Consider the following 24867-nt stretch of genomic DNA (forward strand, 5'->3'; position numbering starts at 1 on the left):
GGCTGACTTCTACCTGAAATTAGATTCCAATAGTGAGTCAAGTGAAGACAATGAAGCTGATGTTCCAGACTCTGTAACAACTAAAAGCTGGAGAACACACACAAGCTGGAGAATGACATGATGAAATATACAATGGGTCCCTCTCCTGGGAAAGCCACAAAGCCTGGGGGTCCCAAAAGTTTGTTTCAATGACACCTGAGGGCACTTATACTTCTCTGCCACCTCCTTTTTATGCCACCTCTAGCACTCGGAGCCTCAAGTACAGGCACAGAAGGGCTGGATGACGTGGGGGTCAGCCTTGGGGTGCAGATTCCCCAGAGCATCACCGGTAGGGCCCTTCTGGCCACCGAGGGTTCAGCACTCAATTGACTGTGACCCAGGGACGAAGCCGGAAACAGTGTCTAGGGGACGTGCTACACCTTCCTCCTGTCCATATTAGGCCTGAGGAAGGAGCAACAGAGCAACCTCTGTCCTCTTGGCGTCTGCAAAATTAGCCACCTAAAATGAAAATTGGATTCACAGAGCTGCTGAGCTCTCTCGGGATTCAGATCCCCGAACAGCTAGTTCCGTGAAACAAATGTGCTTGCTTAAGTGGGAGCCCAGAAAAAAAAAAAAAAAGTGACAGGAAAATTGAGGACTTGCTATAAAACTCATCTTCAAAAAGCCATAATTATCACAATAGTGTCACCTAAACATTATTTATAAACATCCTTCTGCACAATTCCTGCTCTTCAAACAGGCCTCATCTAGATTATAGTGCTATTACTCCGGTAACATTTTTAATTAATTAAGTAGTAAAATAAGTAAAACCCAGAATTTTTCAATCAAAACTCAGGAAAGAATATAATTAAAATAGAAGCAGAGGAACAGGCATAAAAGAGAGAGAATCTGGCTTTTTAGCTCTGTGCTGATAATTCCTACTTATCAGTTGTACGATACATCAGTTTTTGCAGTTGTGTTACCCAACACTGTGCGAGGGAGAAAGTGTAAACATTTTTCTCGTTTGCAAATGAGAAAATTGAGACTTAAACCCAAATCACCAAATTCCTCATTTCAGTGCCTCAAACACTGTGTCCACGTGGTGTTAATTTCATGGTGAAACAAATGTTTTTTATATTTAAAAAAAACAAAACTGGCATATCTTTTGGCTGAGCCTCCTTGCTTTTGAACGATGAAGGACTCAGAAGACTAGGTCTGAATCCTGGCAAAATGAAGCAAATTTTCAACAGCCACATAAACGGAGGTTTCTCTACGAGCAACAGCAACAGGCAAGGTCTATTACTGCAGTTCCCTCCTCAACTACTGTCCCTTCTTTCCTATGACCACGCCTTGTGGTTCATGGTCCCGTTCTGATCCTACAGGGGCACAAAAGTAGCAAATAATCCCACACTCCACCTCCATATCTTCCAGGCCCTGGCCAGCAATCCAGGCTCTAACTGTGGTCCTTTGTTCATTCTATTTTGGACGGTACCCTATCACAGAACACGTATCAGCCTCAGCCCTGTAAATCAATAGTCATTTAAAGTAAGTTTGTCATGGGCATATATAAACACCTACATTCAACAGTGTTTTCCAAAATGATGCATTTGCCCAGGGGTTATAAATAATCAGGTAACTCAAACAGCAGCAGCAGCAAAAAACAACTCCAGTCGGTGCTGAGGTGGTGGGTACATTTTATTTTGGGACCTTCTCTGCTACTACATGTATGAAGTAAATGAAGCAGGACAACTGCTCTGTCCCAGGCATGGTGTGTCCCAACCTGGAGTCAGGCGCCCAGCCTCATTTTTTCCAACTGGAATTCCTCCCCGCCCCACCCTCACTCCCGTTTCTAGGTCCAGCCCTACCCTTAATGGGGGCATCTAGGCAGTTTGGGTGCAACCCTCTGGGACCCCACCCAAGTCGCCCTGACTGCCAGCTCCACAGTGACCTCCTGCCCAGGGCTCCTCTCCCTTCATGAGTCCTTTCTGGGTTCCTTAACCCTCCAGGTCTAAAGCTCAAAGGACTCCTGGCTGCCCATTTCGTTCTCCCCCAAGCCACCTGGACCTGCCGTCCCTACATCTCTGCACCCTAGAACCGGGAGCCTGTCCCTGAGACACTGCCACCTCTGGAAATATTCACCAATTCTGTCTCCTTCAACATCCTACGGCAACCTGTCAGCCGGAAGAAACGTTGAGGCCGCCACCCTCCTGCAGCTCCTCCACTTCATCTGCAGGTCAAGTCCACCCAGGGCTCCTCCCTGGTGCTCCTCCCAGGTGCTCCAGGCCCTGAGACTAGCAGCTCCTCAACCGAGCGTCTGCATGTCAGACCTTGCCCTGACCTCAATGTCTCTGTCCAAGCCTGTGTGTTAAATGTTACTATTCCTTCACGGAGAGAGCTGGCGAGTGCCTGTCCTCACCCTCATCTCACTCCCCACCCCCACCCCTTTTACTTGAGGTCTGCCAGCGGCTTGCACACAGCAACCTATTCATTGCCCTGCGGACATCATGATGCAGCAAATTTCACCATTTTCACAGAGATGAGGAGCCTGGGGTCCCTTTTAAGAAGAACTGTGCTGCCCTTGCCGGTTTGGCTGTGGATCGAGTGTCCGCCTGTGGACTGAAGGGTCCTGGATTCAATTCCAGTCAAGGGCAGGTACCTCGGTTATAGGCTTGGTCCCAACCATGTACTGGAGGCAACCAATCGATGTGCCTCTCACACATTGGTGTTTCTCTCTCTTTCTGTCTCTCCCCCTCCCTTCCACTCTCTCTAAACTAAAAATCAATGGAAAAATATCCTCAGACGAGGATTAACCAAAAAACAAACAAACAAAACAAAACGAAAAAGAAATGTGCTTAAGTGCAGTCAGTAAGACTGGGGCAAAACCAGGACTAAACTCGGGGTCTCCTGGCTTCCTTCTTCCTGAGTGAACCCCATTTGGAAAAAGTCTGGGTTTCTTATGCACCCTCAGGTGATGCCAATCACTGAGTGCTGAGGGCAGAGGAGGCACTTTCTCCCCATCGTGGGCCCATCTGATGCCCCTTGGCCTCACCCCGTATTACAGACGAGTGCTGGGGTTCCTGGCAGCCCAGTCACCTGCCTGCACCATTCAGAAGCCACCGCGGACTCGCACGACCTCACAAAATGGGACAGTAGCATTTGCTCAAATTCCCACCTCAGTACTTCTGATAAAACCAATTGTTTCCAATAAAACTGGAAGGACGTCTGTGCTTCCCAGAGGCACCATCTCAGCTGCTGGGTTTCGAGCTTAGTTGACTGAAGTGAAATCGGCAGCAGAGCAGGAGGGCTGTTTGGTGCTAATTCAAACTCTGAGTCGCTTCCGAAATGCTAGGTAACTCTCACAGTCCGTGTTCCCAGGGGCTCCACAGTCATTAGAGGCATGATGTCACGGCTGCCGGTTCTGGAAACAGCCAGAGGTCTGCGTCCCATCCAGGGTGGGATATGCTGCCTCTGAAGATGGACTAGAAGCTGCGGTGTGGATGGATTCCAAACACCTGGCGTGGGGTGGGGAGTTGTCCTAGGTTGAATGGTGTCTCCCAAATAGGCACGTTAAGTCCTAACTCCAATACCCCAGGATGTGGCCTTGTGGGGAAATAGGGTTGTTGCACATGTAATTAGTTAAGATGAGGTCATACTGGACTGGGCGGGGGGTGGGGGGGAGGGGGGGCGCGCTTAATCCAACATGACTCAGGTGCTTAAGAAGAGACGCAGACGGAAAGAAGGCCATGCGATGAGAGGTGGAGATCGGAGGGCTGCATCTGAGCCAAAGATCTCGGCAACACCAGAGCTGGAAGAGACAGGAAGGACTGTCCCCTACAGGTTTCAGTGGGAGCGAGGCCCTGCTGACACCAGGATCTATCCTCCGGAACTATCACACATTTCTGTGGTTTGCAGCCCCAGGAAATTAAAACAAGGGGGCAATGAACAACCAGGTAACCATAAAGACCCCTTGATTTAGAAGAAGCACCAAACAGGAAAGAGAAAATACAGGTCTGTGCTCAGGAATGGCTTCCACACATGACCCCCTGCCTGGTTGGACTGCAGGGAGAAAGACAAGGCCCTGAGTCCCTCAGAGGAAACTTTCTTTCCCTAAGAAGCTATTTAATTCAGGTCTTAAGCCGGGGAAGGAATGGGGACATGCGGGGGATTGCTTTTTCTCCCTGTCTACATACAAGGTCCTGCCTCCTCCATCCAGCCTGACCCTCTCCCTTCCTCTCTGCCTCGCATGCTTGTAGAAAGGGACTAGCCAGGTGTTTTCATACCCATGATCTCACCCAATCATCACGACCATTTGTATGGCGGGGAGGAGGGCAGGTATTATCATCCCCATTCTACACACAGGGGCAACTGAGGCTCAGAGATCAGAGGCTGCCCCCAGATGAGATGACCATCCTGAAAAGAACTTCAGTTGACAAAGCAAAAGGCTTCTTAAAAAGGTGTTGGGGGTGGGGGTGGGGGTGGGGGTAAAGCCATTATGTTTTGGGATGATTATTATGCAGTAATAATTAAGAAAAGTAAAGTATGGTTAAAAAAGAGTTTATGCCCTGGCCAGGGTTTCTCGGTGGTTAGAGCACCAGCCCGCACATGGAAGGGTCATGGGTTCAATTCTTGGTCAAGGGCACATATCTGGGTTGCAGGTTCAATCCCCAGCCCTGGCTGGAATGTGTGCAGGAAGCAGCCAATTGATGTGTGTATCTCACATGAATGTTTCTCTCTCTCTCTTTCTCTCTCTCTCAAAATCAATGGAAAAATGTCCTTGGGTAGGGACTAACATAAAAGAAAAAAAGAAACTTGGGGTGGAAGCTCTGACTCTAATCAGCTACCTGTTCCACAAATTTCCATCTTTCCCCTCTGAAAAATACCCAGTCCCTGGTCACTGAGAAATCCTGACTTCACTTTTCTTGCCCCCAAACCTGCAACCAAGACACCAGACACATAGACCCCCTTGGGCAATGACACCCTCAAAAAGATGTTCCACATTTGTCATCTTGAAACTATTGAATACCACTGAAAAAATGTAAGTTTTCTTTTTCAGTTTTAAATGTCTACTTTCTTCAAAATGAATTAGTAGTTCTCTGGATTTCATAATGTTAAATTCATTAATGATAACTACAGCTTGAAAATGTGAAAGGAAATTGCTTCCAGGATAAAATTAAATGGGAAACTCTAAGCAGTGATTCATGGCTGTCCCTATCTAAATGACTAATCCATGTGACAAACCTGGTTGGCAGCACAGAAAGGAAACATGATTTCCCCCCATTGCCTTTTTATACTTTGCTGAATTGTTTTGCAGACTGACTAAACCCAAGGCCTCGCTAATCCCCTGCTAGGAATTTAGAACTTAAGAGTACTTGTGGAATTTAGAGTCTCTCTTGCCTCGAAAAGGAACATAATGGACGAAGGCTTTTGTGCCTCAGAAAAGACTTTTCTCAACGTAAGTGTTTAAACTCACAGTCCAATAGATTTAGAAGGAAACTCATTTTAAATTGAAGGCAAATATCCCCATGATATCTGTCCACATCTCCCCAAAGAAAACTGTGTGAAAGTCTAAAAATGGCCATTTTATTTTAGACTAGAGGCCCGGTGCACGACTTCATGAACGGGTGAAGGCCAATTGGGCTGAGTCAGCCAGGAGGAGGGACCCATGGGCAGTTGGCCGGCCGGCCCCGCTCCCTGGTCAAACTCCAGGTCGAGGGGACAATTTGCATATTAGCCTTTTATTATATAGGATTACAAGGCAGGCTAGCCAGCAAAGGTTCAACTCCCTGTCTCTCTGTTAGAACAAGTGGACACTGGAGTAACCCTGTCATCCAAGACAAGCTAATATAATGCTTCTTTCACCTAGCCCTGGCTATTCTGCCCCCTAACATTTTTCGTATGTCTATTCCTACAACAACCCTAGGCTAGTGGAAAAACAGTCAGGGGTGCTCCCAGAGCTCAGCGGACCAGTGTCCCAAAGGTTATACCTTGCTGGGAAATGCTGGCCAGACCACAAAAGCCCTGCAAACCAGGTCCCTCCTCTCCAATCTCTCCCTTACTCCAACCACCCTGGAAACTCCTAAATGACAAGTCAGATCCCCGCCAGCCTTCAGGAGGACTGCTCCATGCCAGGGCTTTACATATGATGACTCCTTTATCCTTGAGACAACTCAGGGAAGGTGGCCCCATTGTCACCATATTGCAGATCAAGAGATGGCAACACAGATGTTCAAAATACTTGCTCATATTACAAAGTAACTGGCAGAGCTAAGACTATCATCCACACTTCCTGCCCAGTTGCCCACACCTTGACCCATCGGGGATGCCACGCCAATTGGAAGCTAAGGGGGTGGGGCCCAGATGCCCACCAAGGTCTATGGGTCTTTTGGTGATTTGGTTATCTTTCCAGCCTCATCTAACCCACACCCTCTTCTCCATCCACACCCCATCTGGCTGTTCCCTCTTTTCCTCCTGGAGGACTTTGAGATGCTTTGTGATGTTCCCCAACACCCCGCCCTCTCCCCTCACTGCCCAACCCGTGGTGTCCCTTCTCCCACCTAGATGCTCCTGAAGTACCGTTCCCCACGTTCTACTGACACTGGGGTGCAGATGTGTGTCCCCTCAAGCCTGCAAGGCAACAGCTCTGGCTGCCCGTGTCCCCGTAACTTATAGGGCCATGTTCAGATGGCCCATCACCTTCGGAACTAATGAGTGTGCTCTGGCAAGTCAGCAGTTAAACAAGCAAAAACCAAACCAACAACAGACTGCAGGGCTCATCCCAAACTGACTCAGCCAGGGACAGGAAGGGTTTGTGTGCACTTTTTAAAAGCTCTGCCTGTCAGGGTAATTTTTTTTCCCCACCCAGCATCCAAATGTCACACCCACTGATGGGGAGAACACCCAGATATCTGTTGGCTAGCTAATGGGCTTAGGAAGCAAGCGTGTGAACTCAAGATTACCCATGCATTACAAAGGCAAAGAGATGACAAACCGAACCCACAACTCACACTGCTTTTTATCTGCGTTTCCTGGCAGCAGGAGGGGAGCAAAGAGATATCTGAAAGAAGTCTTTTTTTTTTTTTTTAACCATCCAGGAATCCATTCCTGACTGTGTACCTGGCATCAAATAAATCTTGATACCAACAGCAATGCAGCACAAAAAGCAAAGAGAACAATTGTAACTCGCAGTAATCATTAAAAATGTAAAATAATGCTTCTACATCCCATAAAACAGTTACAAATGCCCAGGGCATCTGAATTCTCTGGGGAAACCAAACCTACGGTGCTCTAAAAAGACACATAATGCACCAAAAAAACACCACTCTACGGTTATGTAAATTTCACCTGAAACTAATATGCTAGCTAAAACAACTATCAACTGCATTTTGCTCACCTTCTTATAACTTAATTAGCCCCAGGGGGCCGTCTGGATGCCCTGGCGCCTGCTTCTCACACAAGGTCCAAGGAGGCTCATGGTAAGGAATGGAGCGAGTTTTCCTTTCCCTCCCCGATGCTTTCCCCTGTAGCCAGCACAGGCATTCAGAGCAAGCTGCTGACTAGAGGTTGGCCTTCAAGAGTTGCTGAAGGCTTACAACACATGTCTGTGTTATGTTTAAGGGTGTTCCGCCCAGAAAAAAAGCACTTAAAAATATTGGAAAATATTTCTCTTTTTCTTCTGTTTATTCGATGTCTCAAAAGCAGCCACACCTGCTCAGTGTCAGCTGAGAGACCCCAGGATGGAGGTAAGTCCAGCCAGTCAGCCTCAGCTGACCCGCAGGACCCTGAAAGGCCACGTCAGGTCAGGGGAATCAGTCCCAGCTTTAGAAGCAACTGCAAAGGAATAAAGAGCATAAATCAGTACTTTGCCTTGTAGTTAAGTGGAGGAAAAATGCAGAGCAGAACAGTATGTAGGAAAGTCAGGAGCAGGCATTACCCAGGCAACCTCATAAAAAGGTCAATGACATACAGGATTCTTCATGCATGACTTAAAGGTGGATTGATAAGAAATTGCTTATCCTTGAGGTTCTTAGGGTTCCCTCTTTAATATTAAATAGAACTAAAAAGTATTTATCATTTGTAAGGACAAAGGTCTTTGTCACAAACACTTGAGGTTTGTAGAAAAGATTTTTTTGAACATTCTAAGGCCTTACAGGTAATATCATTTGTCCAATGCCTACCCTAGGTTCTCCATTTCTTTGTTAGTGGGACCAGCTAAAGTAAACCCCAGTCTTAACCATTTCAATTATCACAAAGTTCTAATTAGTAAAAATCCATGGAGTGCTGGGGTTTCTGGCAGCCCAGTCACCTGCCTGCACCATTTCTATCCACTGCTAACTATACAAACAATACAAAAACAAAAAATTAGGAAGTTTATATAAGCAGCTGTGGGCAGGAAAGCATGAGACTAACAGTTAAATTAGTATTCACTTTACGCATTTGTAATTTCTGATATAGACTTATACACTGAGCTTGTTCACTCTGAATTCAACCCACGAAGGTTGACTCAGACTAGGCAACACCATATACCTTGTCAATCATATCCTTCCATTTCTCCTAAACCTCATTCACCCTCTCTTAGGAAGAAATAATTTTAAAATATAAGAATATTATTTTACTGGACACATATTTAACACTAATCCCCTGCTGTCAGAATTCTAGAGACGGGGTGGGGGGTGGGGAGTAAAAAGCACAGAAGAAGCCTTAGGGGACAAATTTCATCGCAGACATGACGTGCACTCCAAAGAGAAGCAGGCTTTACTGCTCAGAGGATGAGATTTATTATTGCAAATATACATAAGCACAGAATTTTTTCTTCAGGTTGCCCTGGCCAGATAGCTCAGTTGGTTAGAGCATCATCCCTAAACACTAAGTTGTGTGCAGGTTCAATCCCTGGTCATGAATGCATGTATAAGTGGAACAAATCGATGTTTCTCTCCCTCTCTCACTCTCTTATTCTTTCTCTCTAAAATCAATAAATAGCTCTGGCTGGGTGGCTCAGTTATTTGGAGCATCGTACCCTGCACCAAAGGATTAAAGGGTTGCGGGTTCGATTCTCAGTTAGGGCACATACCTAGATTGTGGTTTCAATCCCTGATCAGGGAACGTATGGGGGGCAACCAATGAATGTTTCTCTCTCACCTCTTTCTTTCTCTCTCTCTGTCTTTCTCTGTGTGTGTGTGTGTCTCTCTCAAATCAATAAAAATATATCCTTAGGTGAGGAATAAAAAATAAAAATTTTTTAAATTAAAAAAACAACTTCATGTCATACACATCCTCTCCTTACCTCCCACATAGCTTTTTGTGAACAAATGCTCTCGTCTGCTCTGGTTTCCTTTTACCCAAGCAAGAAAGGGTGGAGACCACACCTTCCTTTCAGGTGCCCATGTCTGTCCCCTCACCCCTTGGTCCGTCACAGCTGGCTAGTTCCCCTTGAGAAAAGACTTCCAAGTCCCTGCTGACTCCATGGGTCCAAGGTCCAGTGTGGTGTTTGTGTCTTGGCCAAATGCGACCCAAGCCCCACTCCATTTAGGTTTTGCTTCAGGACATCACTTTTCTCTCTCTACCTTTTCTTAAGGATGTGGAAAGAAAGAGATCTTTAAGGTTAACCAAGAAGGAAAAAGGATCAATGTCCTATTTCCCTACCAGTGTGTTTATAGACCTCACTTCTTCGATCCAAAATAAGAAAAATGAAGCCAGGTGAGGGATTGGCCCATCCCAGGCAAATGGTCCAGATTACAGTGAGTGCCTGTGTCTTCCTGTGTCCACACCTCCTGCTCTGTTTTTAATGCTGACCTTACTCCTCCTACCACCTCTGGAGTCCCTGCCAGCATCCTTCCCCAAGCCTCAGCAGTGCCTAGGTAATGTTACAACCTGTGCTCTGCTTTTTTATACTCCCGCTCTTTCTGCACTTGCTCCCCAGAGGGGCTGGCACAAAGCAGACTCAAATGATTAGCTAGCCTTCTAGAATTTAATGAACTAACATATACATAATATTTTAAAAAGCACCTGACACCTTGCAAGGGCGCCACACACAACCATGACCATTATTAACCTTCACTGTGACCTCCCAAGATAGGTATTGCTCGTCTCATCTTAAATGAGGGCATCTACTCATGATCAGAAGGCTGATAAATACGTCACAGAGTAGGGACATGGCCCTCAGCCTACCAAGTGACCACAATTCCTGCTGTTCCCACCCCACAAGGAATGAATCTCTAGTGGTGAAACCATGGACACTGCAGACCCCCAGGGTGAGATCACACTGGTGTCCTGTGGTGTGCTGTATCAGAAGGAAGGGCTCAGGTGGGCACAGACCGATTCCCCGAGCATGACCGGGATGAGCAGCCTGGCATGTTCTACCCACCTGTGAACTGCAGAATCCTACCTCATTCAGTCTCAAGGTTTTCCCAACTTTAAAATGGAAACAATTTACTTGGGACGTGGTAAGCTCCCAATACCTAGATATGTTCATGGCAAAAGCTAAAACCTCTTGAGAAGACTCCAGAGAGGGACCCTGAAGTAGAGAAGGCAGCAAACCTGGTGATGTGAGTCACTCCCAACACTGGAAATGAAGACTTCACAGGACAGGCTAGAGATTAACAATGTTTTTTAAAAACTTACTACCAGATGCCCTGGCCGGTATGGCTCAGCGGTTGAGCGTCCACCCAGAAACCAAGAGGTCACCAGTTCGATTCCTGGTCAGAGCACATGCCCAGGTTGTGGGCTCCATCCCTGGTGGGAGGCATGCAGCAGGCAGCCAATCAATGATGTTCCTCTCTAATCAATGTTTCTGTCTCTCTATCCCACTCCCTTCCACTCTAAAAATCAATAAAAACATATTTAAAAAAAAAAACACCACTTACTACCAGAGCTGAAAATATTACTAATGGTCTGGTTAAAAACTCTGAATGAACTCTGGGCTGTCTAATTTTTCATCTTTAAAACCGTCCTGAAAACTCATCCATTTCCATTATATATTACAAACCCATAATTAGGCCATCTTCCTTTCTGGCTTGTCCTACATTTGAAAAGCATTCACCATTCTACTAAAGCAACTTCCCTCAGAATAACCACATCATTCTGTACTTGCACAATTATGTCATGGACATAATCACTGCCATCATGATTTCAGCAGCTATTTGTTGCACTACAATTTCCAGATAAAATTTTGGTGTGGAAACAACACAGCCACAAGAAGATAATTACAACTCTACCATGAATATAGCACAGAGAAAATGAAATTAAAATGCTAACATTTTTAGTATTTCATTTTTAATATCATGTTCATCTTTATATCCAGAAATTAATGACTAGAGACATTTATTGTTAGTATATTTTGTTTCTGATAGCTGCTTCTTCTTCTTCTTCTTCTTCTTCTTCTTCTTCTTCTTCTTCTTCTTCTCCTCCTCCTCCTCCTCCTCCTCCTCTTCCTCCTCCTCCTCCTCCCCGCCCCCCTCCTTTCTCCCTCTTCTCCTGCTACAGTAACTACTTCTGCAAAGTCTGAAAACCCAGTGTAGCTCAGCTGGCTCAGCTAAGTGGCTCAGTTGATTGGAGTGCAAGCATTTGATTCCCATTCAGGGTACATACCTAGGTTGTAGGTTCGATCTTCTGTTAGAGCATGTATAGGAGGCAACAGATTGATATGTCTCTCTCACATCAATGTTTCTCCTACCGCCCCCACCCCCTATTCCTCTCTCTAAAAATTAATAAACACATCCTTGGGTGAGTATAAAAAAAGAAAAGAAAACCCGCTGTATTGTAATGCACTGGCATACCAATGCTACCACTGATCAGATTTGGGATTTCCATTGGGTTTGCCCTTGGCAGCATAATCTTGAGCAAGCTCATAAACTTCTCTGTGCCTCAGTTTGCTCATCCAAAAATTGGGGACAAAAACAGAACCTACTCTTAAATTTATTCTGGGAATTAAATTGGGTAACTTAGAGCTTCACAAATCCTCTGGATTTAGTTACTGCCAAGTCCACATCAGCAATTATCTCTTCAACTTATAAATTCAATTCAAAGATATTCAATATTTAAAATTTTACTCAGGCGTGGATCAGTGGTTGAGCGTTGACCTATGAACCAGGAGGTCATGGTTCAATTCCCGGTCATGGCACATGCCTGGGTTGCGGGCTTGATCCCTAGCGTGGGACATGCAGAAGGCAGCCGATCAATGATTCTCTCTCATCATTTATATTTCTATCTCTCTTTTCCTCTCCCTTCCTCTCTGAAATCAATAAAAATATATATATTTTTTAAAAGTCATTTATGAACATCAGTCCACACATTCTCTGAAGGCATAAGAGTTCTTTCTCCAAAACCCAAAGAAAGTGGATTTGTTCTCTGAGAAAATGGCACAGGCCAGCATGCAGGGTAGCAGATTCTAACTAATTGGTACTAATTACTAAAGGCTTTTTGAGGCTGACGGAAATGAGATCATATTAGTAAACAAATCTCATGAAAGGAAAATTAGAGCCATTGCACTCCCAAGTATTTTCCAAATCTACCTTAATAAGCAGTTTCATTCTGTTGGTTCACAACCATCCCACATACCATACTACGTGAATTTTGTCTGATTAATTTCAGAAATATTAAAACTAATTTTTAGCTTCTACCACTGTGTGACCATTTGGTCTCTGAGTATATTTTGGTTCCTGCAAACCTACTCCCAACATCTTACATAAAACCAAAGGCAAAACTCAGGGTAATTTGCCCTAATCCAATCCCCTTTCTGCCACTGTCTCAGAGCATTAACTGACTGAAGAGAAGAATCAATCAAGATAGTCAATATGTCTTTTGAATAGTAGACAAATGTAAGCTAAGCCAATGGTGGTAACCAATATATTATACTTCTAACTAACTGAAGGTACAAGAATCCACTACCAAGATGTTGGGCCTCCCCAAGAGAAAAGAAAAGTTCCTGATGATACAGTCCTTAACCAACCAGTAGCATGAAGCTACCATAGCCCAAATAGTGTGGGGGAATATTAAAAAAGTGGAAGATCACTGTAGTCTCTACAGAGATTAAGAACTAGTTACAGTCTTAGAAGCATGAACAGACTGAACCTCAGAGGGAAGGCAGGGGAAGGTGGATGGGAAGAGATCAACCAATGAACTTGTATGCATATATGCATAACCTGTGGACATGACAATGGGGTGGTGAGGGCCTGGGTGCAGGGGAGAATGGGAGCGGGCTGGAAGAGATTAATGAAGGGAAAAGTAGGACCTATGTAATACTTTCAACAATAAAGATTTTTTTAAAAAGAGTTTAAAAGATATATCTCAACATTCTGAATAAAAATGCAATAATATTTTTTTAAAAGAACTAGTTAGAGATATAACAATTCATGACAACATTTACTGATAATATATATATATATCAGGTTCCTGGAATGCAAAGATGCATAGAGGCCCCAGCTGGTTTGGCTCAGTGGATAGAGCTTCGGCCTGCGGACTGAAGGGTCCCAGGTTTGATTCCTGCCAGGGGCACGTGCCCAGGTTGTGGACTCGATCCCCAGTAGGGGTTGTGCAGGAGGCAGCCGATCAATGATTCTCTCTCATTGATGTTTCTATCTCTCTCTCCCTCTCCCTTCCTCTCTGAAATCAATAAAAAAAAAACAACAACCAAAGATGCATAGGGCAGGCACAGCCCTCAAAGGACACACATCTACCACATGTCAGCAGCTGGCCACCCCCAGGACATACACTAAGATCTGTGAGATGTAGGAGGCAGCCTAGGTCATTGTCAGCTGCAATCATCTAGGATTCAGATAGGATATGAGTAGGGTATTAACGGAAGAGTTAGGATTTGAACAGAAGGACAGAGGAAGAAAAAGAAGGCAGGCATCCTAAAGGAGGCAAGAAGGGGAAGGCAGGCTTGCCTGCAGCACAGCTGGGGCTGATGAGTTAGCAGACAGACCAGAAGAGCAGAGGGTCTTCCAACCAGATTCCCAATATCCCAGGCAAGGTTCGGAATGGAACATTCTTCACACATGGTCTGTAAAACATTTTAAATATTTTATTTTATTTTTTTTCTTTAGAAACATCGATGAGAGAGAAACATCGATCAGCTGCCTCTTGCACACCCCCCACTGGGGATGTGCCCGCAACCAAGGCACATGCCCTTGACCGGAATCGAACCCGGGACCCTTGAGTCTGCAGGCCGACACTCCATCCACCGAGCCAAACCGGTTTCGGCTTAAATATTTTAAATCTAGGAAAAATCATAACTAAGTTGGGGATAATAAATATGCACTAAGTCACACCAGAACATGAAGTCACATATCACTCTGTTTTCATTAAACGCGTGTCCTCTGCTCCAGAAATTAGACTTTTTCTTTCGGCCTATGTCCTTCCACAGCCAGCTCCCTAAAGGCTCTCTCCCCCACTTGGCAACGTGGTTCAACCTCAGACTCATAATGACCATCTGGATGGGATTACTCTCGAAGGCACAGCTCTGATCCATCTACTAAATGCCATTTCCAAACTGAACTTTTGATTTCTCTCAAATCTGGCCTTTTCGATGCAATGTTATATTTGTTACCATTATCCATCCAGTACTTCAGACTTGAAAACCTGTTTACCTCCCACCTCTCATTTAATCAGTCTCTAAAATTCTGCTAATTTTGTCTCTAAAATGTGTCTTTCATTCATGCATCCTTCCCATTCCCGTCGCCCTCCCCTGGGGTCCAGGTCTTCACCATATCTTCTCTGGACCTGGGCTGGTCTCCCCACATTTGTCCTTTCCTGCTCCAATCCATATCGCCTGCTGCCAAGTTAACCTTTTGCACTCGGATGTCGAGTGTGACTCGACACGGTTAGCATTAGAATAAAGAAATCGAGAAAAAAGCAAGCGAGTGCAAAGGGTTAAGTTTCAGAATATACAGCTTCATATCCATATCCTTCCCATCCCCCAAACCACCAATGGCTTCCTGCCAAACAAATCCAAAACCCCTGTTCCCACCATTTCTCATCTTTTTCCTATTAGTCTGGCTCACAGCTCTATGACCCAGTCATAGTGCATTATTTGTTGTCCAGAAGACAAGATCCACCCTCCCCTACCACCTTGGTACTGCAGGAACGCCACTCCACCTGCCCACATGTCCAGATTACTGCTTACCCTTCGAGGACATCATCAAATGCTACATCTTCTATAAAGCCATTCTGAAACCTCTAACAAGGAGTAATCTTTCCCTCTCTAAACTCCAATAGCACTTCATCCAGAACCACCTGGCATTTGAGTTCCTTGTGTACCTGTATTCCTACTCCTACAGGGGTAACCTCCTGAAGGAGCATCTCTGTATGAAAATAATCAAACCAATGTTCTAAGTAAGTTAGTACTTCCTTATGAGGGGACAATATGCCAAGAGTTATGGAAGACATAAGAGTATCTATCAGCTGATAGCTGCTTTGGAAAATTATGTTCAACCCATGCAAAAGAAATAAGCCCATGTAATAATATTAATAACTTTGTTTAATCATCATATACAGATGTTAGCTAAAGTCATCAAAATACAGGACATCTCAGAGAAAGTGAGTCTCCTTAACAGAAGGAAAAATCTGAGGTAGCATACCACAGTGGCTTCTAGCACAAACTCTCAAGCCATTCAGGCTGGGTTCTAATCTCAGCTCTGACGCTTACTCTCTTTGTGACCTTGGGTAAGTCAGTTGTCTCCCCGTGCTTCAATTTCTTATAAATAAATTAAAATAGAGATATTAATAAGACTGTGAGAATTATGCACATACTGTATGCAAAACACTTAGAGCCTGGCACACAATTAGTGCCATGTGTGTTCGTTAGTCTTATTATCATTGTGAAAATGTTTTCTATGGGGAGAAAAAAAAACAGGAATCAGATATTTGACAGTTCAGATGCCTAGCCAGATTTTTACGAGAGAGACTTTACCATCTTAAAATTGTCAAGTCAGATTTGCTCTATTCCCTGACAAGGGACCCTTTGACTGACAGGTAGGATGGGATTCACTGGGGGTGGCTCTTTGTACAATTGATTGAATGCTGTGAAAACAGAGCAGGCTGCAAGACCACTGAATCAAACACAAAGCTTTTGGCCATTGAGGGGTGGCCCACAAACAGCCATTGTTTGCCATAAACTGCCCCACTGTTGTCATCCAGATGGGTGCCAAATGAAGCCCATTGACTTACCCATTTTAGTCAGTGGCTCTGCATAGACACACCACAAATGCAATTAATTGCTGCAAAATAAATCTAGAACTATGCACTGAATTGAGTCTGATAAGCAAGGTTTTAAGTTCAGCTTTTTAAAGGACACTAATCCATAGCATTCAGTAGCACTAAGCATATATGAGTCCGTTTCAAAGGCCATCACATCATACAGTGATTTATTTATTAGCGGTGTGGGAAACAGCTGTGACTGGAGGGTACCAACATCTGTCATTTTCCCTCAAAATTTTGAGAACACAAACATAAATTGCCACAAATATCTCAACTTGAACTTGCATTGCAGGTACATATTCATACACAGTAAAATGAAAACTGCTAGGACACTTGATGCTTTATTATTTTTTATTAAAATTACTTATAGTTCATTACTGACATGTCAGAATGATTAGAGTGGTAGAATAACAAATTCATGTTTATCATCATCTCATTTTCTGATAAAAATAGAAATTATAAGGATTATGGCAATAAGACTGATGCTACACAAGAACAAACAAACAAAAAATCTGTCTCTTTTTCCAAGGTTGGAATCTCTGTTTTTATTCACTAGTTGGAATACAAACATGGCTGCTTCAACAAGGTATCTTCATTCCAAGTGTGAGAGGTTAGACAAGATAGACTGACTGCCAAAATAAACACCCCAAAATCTCATTGGACTAAGGCAATAATGGTTTGCTTTAATCTCTTCTTCATACTGCATTCCAGAGCAGCTTCATAAGGGAGGCTCTGCTCTACACTGTCATTCAGGACCCAGGTTCCTTCCACCTTGTGGCTCCATCATACCCTAGGACTTCAGCATTCACCCCTGCAGCTGACCAGCAGACCAGAAAGAGAAAGTATGGAAAAGGCACCCCATTCCTAACTGCCTCTCATTTTTACATACATCCTATCCTGGCAGTCAGAACCAGTCCTGTGGTCCATCTAGATGCAGAAAGTAGTCTGTACAGTAGTTGTCAACTAGGGGTCATTTTGACTCCTGGGGACATTTGGCAATGTCTGGAGACATCTTTGCTTGCATCTGGTGGGTAGAGTAAGTCCTAGGATGCTATATCCCACAGTGGGCAGGACAGTTTCCCTACAACAAAAAAATTATCTGGCCCCAGATGTCAATAATGTTGAAATTTGGTAAGCATCTAGCCAGTCGCCACAATCACACAACAATGCTCAGATCTACCACTATTTTCCACTAACATACACTCAAATTGATCCCAACAAATCTACATTATCTATAGTTTGTTTATTCATTTGCTTCTGTTCTTCCATTCATTCATCCAAACTCCTAAACAAAACAAGGTCCCTAAGGACAAAGAATTCACAATGGAGCAGGGGTGCAACCATATTCAGAATTATCATACACGGGCATAAGTGGGATTAAAAAGAACAAACGGAAGGAAAGTTAATTCTGTCTGAGAGGGTTGGGGTTGGGGGAGGACCCATAGGGCAGGTGAAATGAGAGGGAAATCTTGATGAATACAGTTACAACTTCCATCAAGATGTTGTGGGAGTTGTGATTTGGGTTTTTTTGTGGGGGGGAAGGGGGTTTAGTGAGAGGGTGACCCAGGGAAAGGGAACTGCATGAACAAAGCAAAGACAATATGAAAGGATATGATTTAACCCACTTTCTGACATGGGGGAAAATAGTAACTGGGATAGGAGGGCATTTTGTTGAAACATGTTTTAATACTGTATTCACAAACGTTTTCAGCTCTTGGCGGCTGATCGAATCTCTCACACCTACATTCTGTAGAGTGGTCCCTCCAGAAACATTTCACACCACCACACTTTACAGACACTTGTTAAAATAGGGCAAAGCTCGGATAATAACCAGAAATCTCACTGCAAATTTCCCAAAAAACATTCCATCACCAACTCTTTCAAACAACACGGCCTCAAAGTCACATCAAATTGATTGGGTGGTTCACCAAAACCATCCACCTTGGTTCCCAAAGATAGGACAGTTTAGAAGTCAAACCTCTTAAATTATGTTACACTGAACCTGTTTAAGTTTTCACCTCTTCCAATTCTTAATCCCAATGGTGAATGTGGGTCCCTGGATGAGGTTAAGAGTATGGACTGCTGGACTCGGGCATATCCCGGCTCTGGCATAAACTCACCTAAGTTTCTAGGCTCAGCTACCTCCCAGATAACAGGCATAAAGTGCTTAGCACTATACCTAAAGCATATAATATCTAAATACTATTATCCTTGTACTATAGTTAGATCCCCCAACCACAAAATTGTTATAAATTGTGGAATCTAACATAGTTTAGGAAAGAAAATATCTGATCAACTTCCATGTCATTTTGTAGAACATTAAGAACAATTGCAATTTGCTTTGGGCAAAATGTTTTTAATTCCAGAGCAAATATCACAGTGTAAGACAACAATTGTTCTTGATTTTGAAGCTAAAATTGAATTTTAAAACTGCCATATTCCTACACAAATATTTACCCTTATTAGTCTCTTTACTTACTCTTCCTCCCTCAAACTGTTGTCTCCCTCTCTCTCTCACTCTCTTTCTACTTGTCTTATTTTAACTGTGATCAGCTTTGGGAAAACAAAGTGTATTGAGCTGTTAAGTACTATAGATTATATTGAACACACCAGTCACCTAGTACTAAAAAGCCTCATAAAAGGAAGAAATTTGTTTCTTTACAAGTCAGAATCTCAAAGGAGAAGTTAAAATGAGGGAGTGGACTACAGAACCCAGAGGGGAGCCAGCGTGTTCAGAATCGCTTCCTCCGATGGTGGGGCAAGAATTCCAGATTGCAGCCCACCAGTCATTTATTTCTAAGATTTTAGTCTAAGTGACACCCCATTCACCTGAACCGAAAGCAGTAACAGAATCTAATGGTCCTGCCCTTTGCAATAAGTCAGAGGTAAGGAATTAGATGAAAGCTGAGGCAAGTAGAACCCGGCTGACTCCCGCTTAGACTTCACAACTGATTGTTACAGCCCTCCTAATTTACAAGGAATTCTCAAAGTTATTCTAAGGAGCATGTTAAAGAGAGGGTTTGCTGTATCTACAGACAGGTTCCACAAATAAGGTGAAAAAAGTCTGGGGTAAAATCCGACATGTTCTTTTTAACTTCTTAGTGAAGACATTTTTCTGTAAATGAGCTTCTTATTGGGAAGTATGACCACCAAGGGATGCAATTCTCAAATACTTTATTTATTATTTTGTCATAAATCCAAGGTGTGTGAAGGATTAATTTCCGATAGACCTGATTCCAATGTTGGAAAAAAGAAGTGAACTACTGACTCTGCAAAGAAACACTAATTCTTTGAATTGATGTTTTTCATTTTGTGTACAGAAATAAAAGTAATTTATTAAATGAATTCTGTTTGCCTAAAAGATTCCCCTTTTTCTTAGACGAAGTAATAGACCATGAAGAACTCTGGCTTATCGGGAACATAAATGAATATATCTTGGCAGACATAACGATTACAGGGAAATTTGAGGGAAGGGGTGATGTAGATGTTGAGCAATTGCCTCAGGTGCTCTGTGGATGGGATTCACAGAACTGGCGACCTGCCAGCTCATGACTGTTGCTGGCAATAGGCTGCAGGTCCAGCCCACACCAACCCTAACACCCCCAGATAGCCAGTTACACTTCCAAGGAAAAAACAACACAAAGCGTTATTGTTTGAGACATCAGCTAAACACTAGAAAAATGGTGGCTTATCTAAGGGTCTTATCGGTTGCCATTGAGGGGGTGGAATAAACTTTTCTCTGCCCTCCAGGTTCTTCTGGATGGTCTAATAATCAAATAGACAGGAGACAAGATTAGCAAGAGGAAATAACCAAAAACAGAAAGTCAGAGACACTCACCCACCCCACCCCTCTCCCCCAACCGCCCGCGCAGGAGAGGTTCAGAGGCAGAAAGACAGACAGGTATGTAAGACATCCTGAGCTAGGGATGAGGTCATGCACTTTGGGGGAGCTTCAAAAGGTCATTGCAGGATGATAAGAGCAGATGTTTAGTAAATAAAAGTTGCCCTGCCACATAGGTGGGTCAAAAAATAATCTCTTACTGCCAAAACTGGTTTGGCTCAGTGGATAGAGCATCAGCCTGCAGACTGAAAGGTCCCAGGTTTGATTCCAGTCAAGGGCATGTACCTTGGTTGCAGGCACATCCCCAGTAGGGGGTGTGCAGGAGGCAGCTGATCGATGTTTCTCTCTCATCGATGTTTCTAACTCTCTATCTCTCTCCCTTCCTCTCTGTAAAAAATCAATAAAATATATTTTAAAAAAATAAATAATAATCTCTTACTATGGCCAAGGTCCCTAATTCAAGTTCTTCTAGGTGGTAAAAGGGGAGGGCAGAAGTTTTTTGAGCCTGAAGCTAAAATTGTCATTAGTTCAAAACAACCCACCACAAAACGTCCCAATACACCAGTTGTCGGCAAACTCATTAGTCAACAGAGCCCAATATCAACAGTACAACGATTGAAATTTCTTTTGAGAGACAAATTTTTTAAACTTAAACTTCTTCTAACGCCACTTCTTCAAAATAGACTCGCCCAGGCCATGGTATTTTGTGGAAGAGTCACACTCAAGGGGCCAAAGAGCCGTATGTGGCTCGCGAGCCGCAGTTTTCCGACCACGGCAATACACCATCAATCTCAGGAGTCAGAGATTCAGAGAAAGGAATACCAGCAAATTGGAGTCAGGGCTTCAGACATCTCCACTCAGTAGTACGGCACAGGCCTGGTTCCCTTCCCGGCCCCTCATGGCACGAACAGACTCACTAGGAAATCTCTCCCGTCTCTCTGGGAGGAAAGCACTGGGCACTGTGTTCACAAGCACCCCCATCCCAGTCCACACTATGCTCATGTTCATAACATGGGCACATTCCAGAAGCATCCTAGCTGCAAAAGGAAAAAGCAACTTGTCTGCTAGCATCATGTGGTTCCACCAAGAAGAAAAAAAAGTCAAGAAGAGCAGAGGCTCATACATAAATACACTCCAGACATCAGTGCACCGAGGAACCCAGAGCAGATCTAGGTTCATGCGTTTTCAAATTAGCTCCCAAAGGGCCCAGACGGAAATCCTACAAGCAGCAACCCAGACGGAGATAAAACCCCGCTCTCCAAGTTATTTCTGAAGAATTGATTACACCATTCCTTCAACAAGTGCCTGCAGTGTACCAAACTGTGCCACTCAACCCTGCCAAGAGCAGCAATACCACTGTTGAAGTGCAATTTCTTAAAGATCCCACTAACTTTACATTTAACTTGTATTGTCTAGCTTTCTTGCCTTTATTAAACAGCTATCTTCCTTAAAATAATAATAATCCCATTCCAAAAAGCAGATTCATAAATTAGGGGATTGACAAAGCCACACTGCCTCCACCTGTCTATCCTGCCCCTTCTCTCCTGCCCCATCTCTGAGGGTGGCTGTCATGTCTAACGATGTAAAACATCCACAAAGCCTGACTCAGGATTCCGAGCAATCACAGGACAAGGACAGGACCCCTAAGTAGAGTGAGCAAAATACCCTGGGTCTCCTGGGATTGTTCTGGTTTTAAAATGGAAAGTCTCTCCACCCAGGTCTCCTCTTAGTGCTGGACAAACTGAGTCCAGACCCTAGGAAAGGGAGGTCCCTTGCAGGAGGTCCTTGTTTTGCTGGGGAGGAGTGAAGCCACAGGAGAAAAAAGGTGGTGTCCTTTGGCTGTGGGCTGTCTCAGAACCAGCTCTCTCTGGCTTCCTCCCGAGAAGGCCTATCATTTTCAACTCTGGGCCATTTAAACGAAGCTTTACAAAGGCTCTCATGACAATGACACAAAAGAAATTCCTCATAAATGCCAAAGGCTGTAGTTATTTGGATGTGGTTATGTATCTCTGTGGCTAGTTTTTTAAGAGCTTCTTCCGTTTAGACCAAGACTGTTCATCCTAAGATTTTCAGCACAATGACTGGTGGATGGTAGACGCTGAATAAAATGGACTTCAATCACATTTCAATTTATGTAGCACTTGTGATGTATAAGGCAACGCTTTATGTGAATGATCTCACTCTTACAATAACTCAACGAGGTTAATTGTCTCCCATTTTACAGATGAAGAAACAAAGGTTCAGTCAGACCATATTCACTCAAGGTCATATGGCAGAGCTCACATTTGAACCCAAACTCCTGTCGCTTGAAAATGTTTTTAGAAGCCCTGGCCTGGCAGTTCGGTTAGAGCATCGTCCCAATGAATGCATAAATAAATAGAACAACAAATATCTCTCTCTCTCTCTCTCTCTCTCTCTCTCTCTCTCTCTCTCTCTCTCCCTTTCTCTCTATAAAAATCAGCATAATGTTTTTAACTACTCAACTGAATTTGAATCAAGTAACGTGGGCATATATGGCAAGGGAATCAAGAATTGAGAGAGAAAAGCATCAGATTCATTTCTTTTATTCTCTGCCCTTTTACCTTTGCCATTGCCTAAAAAGCAGAAAATCAAATTAATTATGAGTTAAGGTCACATTTTAAGTTACAGCAAGGCAGATATTTTAGTTAGAATTGTGCAGAATTATGCCTGGCAAACAGCAGGCACTCAATATTTAAGTAAATTTAATAAAAACAATTGTATACCTAAATCATTGATGTTCAGTGTTTCCAATGCTATTTTATCCACCCCCACAGGTGAAAAGATGTATTCTAAAGCATCCGTGTGGAGCAGTAATGAATCGACAGATACTTACCACAGTTAAAAATGGCTTTCTACCTGCATGATTGAATTAGCTGGTACCACATGAAGTGACAGTAATCCTTATGTCTCAGGCAACAAAGGGGCAAACTCTCTCAACAAAGTACAGAGCTCTATCCAGTGCTCTCCAACCACTTTTAATCTCATATTAACCTGTAAGGAAGCAATTTGCAAACCTACTCCAGAGCAATACAACTGCAAAAGAATATCACACTAAATACTTTGTTTGGGGACATTTATCTTAGTTCTATTCACTATTTGTCAAGCTGAGAACATTTTAATGTTAATGTATTCCTGGCCATTTTCTCCAAGCAGTAGAGCACATTCCCTCTTTCATAATAATACTATCCATAATGATCAAGCATTCCAAGTGTTAAAGATGATCTGCTAGTCCTGGCAGGTTTGGCTCGGTGGATACAGTGTCCTGGCTTGCAGACTGAAGGGTCCCAGGTTCCATTCCCAGTCGAAGGCACACGCCCGGGTTGCCATCTCGAGCCCCAGTAGGGGTCATGCAGGAGGCAGCCGATCAATGATTCTCTCATCATTGATGTTTCTCTCTCTCTCTCCCTCTCCCTTCCTCTCTGAAATCAATAAAAATATTATTTTTTTTAAAAAAAAAAGATCTTCTATCAGGTGGGTGATATTCGAAAGAAGTGAGGTAAAACAGATGTCTGTCACAAAGGCACTTATGGCCACAAGTTAATTAGGAAGATATGTTAGCCAGTTGTAGGCAACTGTTACCCACTGGTGTCAAACCCCAACAGCACAGTCTGCTCCTTGAGATTGTGGGTGACCAGGTGGGGTGCAAAGTTCTAATACTGCTTGCTTTATGTCACTAAGAGGGTGTTTTTGTTTTGTTGTTGCTTTGGAAGAAGCCGGCTAATTGAAGTTGAAAAACAGACTGTCAATAACAATTCATTTTGTTAGAATGATGATCCTCATAGAGACCATTCTCCTCCCAACCACTGGTATGCAGGCTGTAGCCTGGCAGCTCTAATTTGATTCAATTTTTAATCATTATTAATGCAAGTAGGCAAAGCTCTTAAAAATAAGTCTCTCTTAAAAGTTCCTTTAAATCTACAGACCAAAAGTATATATAATTCCTTTATTACAGTAGGTCAAAATCATTTCTGTATTGTGAATGATTATTTACTAAGAACTTACTTTCTACAAACATGGGAGGAGGGGGAGGAGGAGAGATACAAATAAGGTCAAACCTCATCAAGTCTTTATCTTTAAGGATTTTGCAAAGGAACTGAGATCCTGCTGGTCCTGGTCTCTATATCTACCAGCTCAAAGAGGGATGTGTACCCCTCACTCTCTCCCCCTACTCAGCAATGACTGGAAGAGTCCTGTTCACTAGGACTCTGGTGATGTGTGGCTTGATGATAAAAGACATCCTGAAACATCTTTTCAATACACCTCCCTTTAGCTTGAGTGGGTTTCTGTTCTTTGCAATTAAACAGAAACAAAAAGACACGTCAATCTTAGGTGATGATACAAGACAATATATAAGTGCCCTCTGTAAAATGAATGAGTGAATTTTGAATGAAATGAAAGATGGAGGCAACTTTGCCAAAGAACTTTGGAGTGAAGGACTGGTAAGTTCCGAAGTGATAGAGTTAACTTTTTCAGACGAGTTAAGAGCGGAATCCACCTTTAAAGATGGGGTATAGGGAGAAGATACCGTAGACCACAGAATGTTCCAAAATTAAGAAAGAGGCTATGCAGTGTTTTTGAGAAAGAGTGGGTTAACTATCCTAGCTAAAGGGGTGGTTTAAAATCAGGCAGAGCAAAAGTCAAGGTTGGAATAGCTTTTAAGAAAAGAATATGAGCTCCCCCCCCCCCACAAACAACAACAAAAACCATAAGCCACTGAAGGTTATTACACAAGGGAACAAACAATTAAACAGCGTGCCATTGTAAGGGTTTTTTGTAATATGAATTGGTAGTGGGAAGCCAGGAGGTGAGAGTACCCGCTGTAATAGCCCAGAGAG

The 24867-nt window shown here is 43.5% G+C and overlaps 1 protein-coding gene across 5 annotated transcripts in view; it reads right to left on the reverse strand.

Moving 5' to 3' along the window:
- Positions 1-24867, reverse strand: part of RNF152 (ring finger protein 152) — a 72431-nt gene that overhangs the window by 40618 nt on the left and 6946 nt on the right. The window contains exon 1 of one of the 5 annotated variants that reach the window (XM_079783653.1): positions 7370-7475. The exons of the other annotated variants lie outside the window; for them this stretch is intronic. The gene's annotated coding sequence lies outside the window, so the exon portion shown is untranslated. Of the gene's footprint in view, positions 1-7369; positions 7476-24867 lie in introns of those variants that run through there. 5 annotated transcript variants of the gene reach the window in all.

Source organism: Cnephaeus nilssonii (assembly GCF_951640355.1).
Source record: "Cnephaeus nilssonii genome assembly, chromosome: 11".
Lineage (NCBI taxonomy): Eukaryota > Metazoa > Chordata > Mammalia > Chiroptera > Vespertilionidae > Cnephaeus > Cnephaeus nilssonii.